Below are 7107 nucleotides of genomic sequence, written 5' to 3' on the forward strand. Positions count from 1 at the left end.
ATATCATGTTTCGCATCAAGGGACATCGAGGGACAAGCTCACTGTTTATCAAACTTCTAACCACATAGGCTAACATTTCATTTTCGCGACAAGGGTCATTTCAATACTTTCATTTTACCGAAATTCAAACCAAATAGGTTCACATATCATGTTTCGCATCAAGGGACATTGAGGGACATGTTCAACCTTCATATTTAACAAACATGTAACAATATAAGCTAAAATCTCGTTTTCGCGATAAAGGTCATCTCATTACTTTCTATTTACCAAATTTAAAACGAAATTGGTTCAAATATTATGTTTCGCAATAAAGGACATCGAGGGACAAATTCAACATTAATATTTATCAAACTTTTAACCATATAGGCTAAAATCTCATTTTTGGGACAATGGTCATTCAAATAATTTCATTTTGCCGAATACAAAACCAAATAGGTTCACATATCATGTTTCGTATCAAGGGAGATCGAGGGAAAAGTTCAACCTTTATCAAACTTCTAACCATATAGGCTAAAATCTCATTTTCGCGACAAAGTCATTCCAATACTTTCATTTTTCCGAATATAAAACCAAGTAGGTTCACATATCATGTTTCGCATCAAGGGACATCGAGGGACAAGTTCACTGTTTATCAAACTTCTAACCACATAGGCTAACATTAAATTTTCGCGACAAGGGTCATTTCAATACTTTCATTTTACCGAATTTCAAACCAAATAGGTTCACATATCATGTTTCGCATCAAGGGACATCGAGGGACATGTTCAACCTTCATATTTAACAAACATGTAACAATATAAGCTAAAATCTCGTTGTCGCGATAAGGGTCATCTCATGACTTTTTATTTACCAAATTTAAAACGAAATTGGTTCAAATATTATGTTACGCAATAAAGGATATCAAGGGACAAATTCAACATTAATATTTATCAAACTTTTAACCATATAGGCTAAAATCTTATTTTTGGGACAATGGTCATTCAAATAATTTCATTTTCCCAAATACAAAACCAAATAGGTTCACATATCATGTTTCGTATCAAGGGAGATCGAGGGACAAGTTCAACCTTTATCAAACTTCTAACCATATAGGCTAAAATCTCATTTTCGCGACAAAGTCATTCCAATACTTTCATTTTTCCGAATATGAAACCAAATAGGTTCACGTATCATGTTTCGCATCAAGGGACATCGAGGGACAAGCTCACTGTTTATCAAACTTCTAACCACATAGGCTAACATTTCATTTTCGCGACAAGGGTCATTTCAATACTTTCATTTTACCGAAATTCAAACCAAATAGATTCACATATCATGTTTCGCATCAAGGGACATTGAGGGACATGTTCAACCTTCATATTTAACAAACATGTAACAATATAAGCTAAAATCTCGTTTTTGCGATAAGGGTCATCTCATGACTTTTTATTTACCAAATTTAAAACGAAATTGGTTCAAATATTATGTTACGCAATAAAGGATATCGAGGGACAAATTCAACATTAATATTTATCAAACTTTTAACCATATAGGCTAAAATCTCATTTTTGGGACAATGGTCATTCAAATAATTTCATTTTCCCAAATACAAAACCAAATAGGTTCACATATCATGTTTCGTATCAAGGGAGATCGAGGGACAAGTTCAACCTTTATCAAACTTCTAACCATATAGGCTAAAATCTCATTTTCGCGACAAAGTGATTCCAATACTTTCATTTTTCCGAATATGAAACCAAATAGGTTCACATATCATGTTTCGCATCAAGGGACATCGAGGGACAAGCTCACTGTTTATGAAACTTCTAACCACATAGGCTAACATTTCATTTTCGCGACAAGGGTCATTTCAATACTTTCATTTTACCGAAATTCAAACCAAATAGATTCACATATCATGTTTCGCATCAAGGGACATTGAGGGACATGTTCAACCTTCATATTTAACAAACATGTAACAATATAAGCTAAAATCTCGTTTTCGCGATAAAGGTCATCTCATTACTTTCTATTTACCAAATTTAAAACGAAATTGGTTCAAATATTATGTTTCGCGATAAAGGACATCGAGGGACAAATTCAACATTAATATTTATCAAACTTTTAACCATATAGGCTAAAATCTCATTTTTGGGACAATGGTCATTCAAATAATTTCATTTTGCCGAATACAAAACCAAATAGGTTCACATATCATGTTTCGTATCAAGGGAGATTGAGGGACAAGTTCAACCTTTATCAAACTTCTAACCATATAGGCTAAAATCTCATTTTCGCGACAAAGTCATTCCAATACTTTCATTTTTCCGAATATGAAACCAAATAGGTTCACATATCATGTTTCGCATCAAGGGACATCGAGGGACAAGCTCACTGTTTATCAAACATCTAACCACATAGGCTAACATTTCATTTTCGCGACAAGGGTCATTTCAATACTTTCATTTTACCGAAATTCAAACCAAATAGGTTCACATATCATGTTTCGCATCAAGGGACATTGAGGGACATGTTCAACCTTCATATTTAACAAACATGTAACAATATAAGCTAAAATCTCGTTTTCGCGATAAAGGTCATCTCATTACTTTCTATTTACCAAATTTAAAACGAAATTGGTTCAAATATTATGTTTCGCAATAAAGGACATCGAGGGACAAATTCAACATTAATATTTATCAAACTTTTAACCATATAGGCTAAAATCTCATTTTTGGGACAATGGTCATTCAAATAATTTCATTTTGCCGAATACAAAACCAAATAGGTTCACATATCATGTTTCGTATCAAGGGAGATTGAGGGACAAGTTCAACCTTTATCAAACTTCTAACCATATAGGCTAAAATCTCATTTTCGCGACAAAGTCATTCCAATACTTTCATTTTTCCGAATATGAAACCAAATAGGTTCACATATCATGTTTCGCATCAAGGGACATCGAGGGACAAGCTCACTGTTTATCAAACTTCTAACCACATAGGCTAACATTTCATTTTCGCGACAAGGGTCATTTCAATACTTTCATTTTACCGAAATTCAAACCAAATAGATTCACATATCATGTTTCGCATCAAGGGACATTGAGGGACATGTTCAACCTTCATATTTAACAAACATGTAACAATATAAGCTAAAATCTCGTTTTTGCGATAAGGGTCATCTCATGACTTTTTATTTACCAAATTTAAAACGAAATTGGTTCAAATATTATGTTACGCAATAAAGGATATCGAGGGACAAATTCAACATTAATATTTATCAAACTTTTAACCATATAGGCTAAAATCTCATTTTTGGGACAATGGTCATTCAAATAATTTCATTTTCCCAAATACAAAACCAAATAGGTTCACATATCATGTTTCGTATCAAGGGAGATCGAGGGACAAGTTCAACCTTTATCAAACTTCTAACCATATAGGCTAAAATCTCATTTTCGCGACAAAGTGATTCCAATACTTTCATTTTTCCGAATATGAAACCAAATAGGTTCACATATCATGTTTCGCATCAAGGGACATCGAGGGACAAGCTCACTGTTTATGAAACTTCTAACCACATAGGCTAACATTTCATTTTCGCGACAAGGGTCATTTCAATACTTTCATTTTACCGAAATTCAAACCAAATAGATTCACATATCATGTTTCGCATCAAGGGACATTGAGGGACATGTTCAACCTTCATATTTAACAAACATGTAACAATATAAGCTAAAATCTCGTTTTCGCGATAAAGGTCATCTCATTACTTTCTATTTACCAAATTTAAAACGAAATTGGTTCAAATATTATGTTTCGCGATAAAGGACATCGAGGGACAAATTCAACATTAATATTTATCAAACTTTTAACCATATAGGCTAAAATCTCATTTTTGGGACAATGGTCATTCAAATAATTTCATTTTGCCGAATACAAAACCAAATAGGTTCACATATCATGTTTCGTATCAAGGGAGATTGAGGGACAAGTTCAACCTTTATCAAACTTCTAACCATATAGGCTAAAATCTCATTTTCGCGACAAAGTCATTCCAATACTTTCATTTTTCCGAATATGAAACCAAATAGGTTCACATATCATGTTTCGCATCAAGGGACATCGAGGGACAAGCTCACTGTTTATCAAACTTCTAACCACATAGGCTAACATTTCATTTTCGCGACAAGGGTCATTTCAATACTTTCATTTTACCGAAATTCAAACCAAATAGGTTCACATATCATGTTTCGCATCAAGGGACATTGAGGGACATGTTCAACCTTCATATTTAACAAACATGTAACAATATAAGCTAAAATCTCGTTTTCGCGATAAAGGTCATCTCATTACTTTCTATTTACCAAATTTAAAACGAAATTGGTTCAAATATTATGTTTCGCAATAAAGGACATCGAGGGACAAATTCAACATTAATATTTATCAAACTTTTAACCATATAGGCTAAAATCTCATTTTTGGGACAATGGTCATTCAAATAATTTCATTTTGCCGAATACAAAACCAAATAGGTTCACATATCATGTTTCGTATCAAGGGAGATTGAGGGACAAGTTCAACCTTTATCAAACTTCTAACCATATAGGCTAAAATCTCATTTTCGCGACAAAGTCATTCCAATACTTTCATTTTTCCGAATATGAAACCAAATAGGTTCACATATCATGTTTCGCATCAAGGGACATCGAGGGACAAGCTCACTGTTTATCAAACTTCTAACCACATAGGCTAACATTTCATTTTCGCGACAAGGGTCATTTCAATACTTTCATTTTACCGAAATTCAAACCAAATAGGTTCACATATCATGTTTCGCATCAAGGGACATTGAGGGACATGTTCAACCTTCATATTTAACAAACATGTAACAATATAAGCTAAAATCTCGTTTTCGCGATAAAGGTCATCTCATTACTTTCTATTTACCAAATTTAAAACGAAATTGGTTCAAATATTATGTTTCGCAATAAAGGACATCGAGGGACAAATTCAACATTAATATTTATCAAACTTTTAACCATATAGGCTAAAATCTCATTTTTGGGACAATGGTCATTCAAATAATTTCATTTTGCCGAATACAAAACCAAATAGGTTCACATATCATGTTTCGTATCAAGGGAGATCGAGGGAAAAGTTCAACCTTTATCAAACTTCTAACCGTATAGGCTAAAATCTCATTTTCGCGACAAAGTCATTCCAATACTTTCATTTTTCCGAATATAAAACCAAGTAGGTTCACATATCATGTTTCGCATCAAGGGACATCGAGGGACAAGTTCACTGTTTATCAAACTTCTAACCACATAGGCTAACATTAAATTTTCGCGACAAGGGTCATTTCAATACTTTCATTTTACCGAATTTCAAACCAAATAGGTTCACATATCATGTTTCGCATCAAGGGACATCGAGGGACATGTTCAACCTTCATATTTAACAAACATGTAACAATATAAGCTAAAATCTCGTTGTCGCGATAAGGGTCATCTCATGACTTTTTATTTACCAAATTTAAAACGAAATTGGTTCAAATATTATGTTACGCAATAAAGGATATCAAGGGACAAATTCAACATTAATATTTATCAAACTTTTAACCATATAGGCTAAAATCTTATTTTTGGGACAATGGTCATTCAAATAATTTCATTTTCCCAAATACAAAACCAAATAGGTTCACATATCATGTTTCGTATCAAGGGAGATCGAGGGACAAGTTCAACCTTTATCAAACTTCTAACCATATAGGCTAAAATCTCATTTTCGCGACAAAGTCATTCCAATACTTTCATTTTTCCGAATATGAAACCAAATAGGTTCACATATCATGTTTCGCATCAAGGGACATCGAGGGACAAGCTCACTGTTTATGAAACTTCTAACCACATAGGCTAACATTTCATTTTCGCGACAAGGGTCATTTCAATACTTTCATTTTACCGAAATTCAAACCAAATAGATTCACATATCATGTTTCGCATCAAGGGACATTGAGGGACATGTTCAACCTTCATATTTAACAAACATGTAACAATATAAGCTAAAATCTCGTTTTTGCGATAAGGGTCATCTCATGACTTTTTATTTACCAAATTTAAAACGAAATTGGTTCAAATATTATGTTACGCAATAAAGGATATCGAGGGACAAATTCAACATTAATATTTATCAAACTTTTAACCATATAGGCTAAAATCTCATTTTTGGGACAATGGTCATTCAAATAATTTCATTTTCCCAAATACAAAACCAAATAGGTTCACATATCATGTTTCGTATCAAGGGAGATCGAGGGACAAGTTCAACCTTTATCAAACTTCTAACCATATAGGCTAAAATCTCATTTTCGCGACAAAGTGATTCCAATACTTTCATTTTTCCGAATATGAAACCAAATAGGTTCACATATCATGTTTCGCATCAAGGGACATCGAGGGACAAGCTCACTGTTTATGAAACTTCTAACCACATAGGCTAACATTTCATTTTCGCGACAAGGGTCATTTCAATACTTTCATTTTACCGAAATTCAAACCAAATAGATTCACATATCATGTTTCGCATCAAGGGACATTGAGGGACATGTTCAACCTTCATATTTAACAAACATGTAACAATATAAGCTAAAATCTCGTTTTCGCGATAAAGGTCATCTCATTACTTTCTATTTACCAAATTTAAAACGAAATTGGTTCAAATATTATGTTTCGCGATAAAGGACATCGAGGGACAAATTCAACATTAATATTTATCAAACTTTTAACCATATAGGCTAAAATCTCATTTTTGGGACAATGGTCATTCAAATAATTTCATTTTGCCGAATACAAAACCAAATAGGTTCACATATCATGTTTCGTATCAAGGGAGATTGAGGGACAAGTTCAACCTTTATCAAACTTCTAACCATATAGGCTAAAATCTCATTTTCGCGACAAAGTCATTCCAATACTTTCATTTTTCCGAATATGAAACCAAATAGGTTCACATATCATGTTTCGCATCAAGGGACATCGAGGGACAAGCTCACTGTTTATCAAACTTCTAACCACATAGGCTAACATTTCATTTTCGCGACAAGGGTCATTTCAATACTTTC

The sequence above is a fragment of the Medicago sativa genome, chromosome 7 (genome assembly GCF_051527215.1).
Source record: "Medicago sativa cultivar Bolivia chromosome 7, Bolivia_mono, whole genome shotgun sequence".
Classification (NCBI taxonomy): Eukaryota; Viridiplantae; Streptophyta; class Magnoliopsida; order Fabales; family Fabaceae; genus Medicago; species Medicago sativa.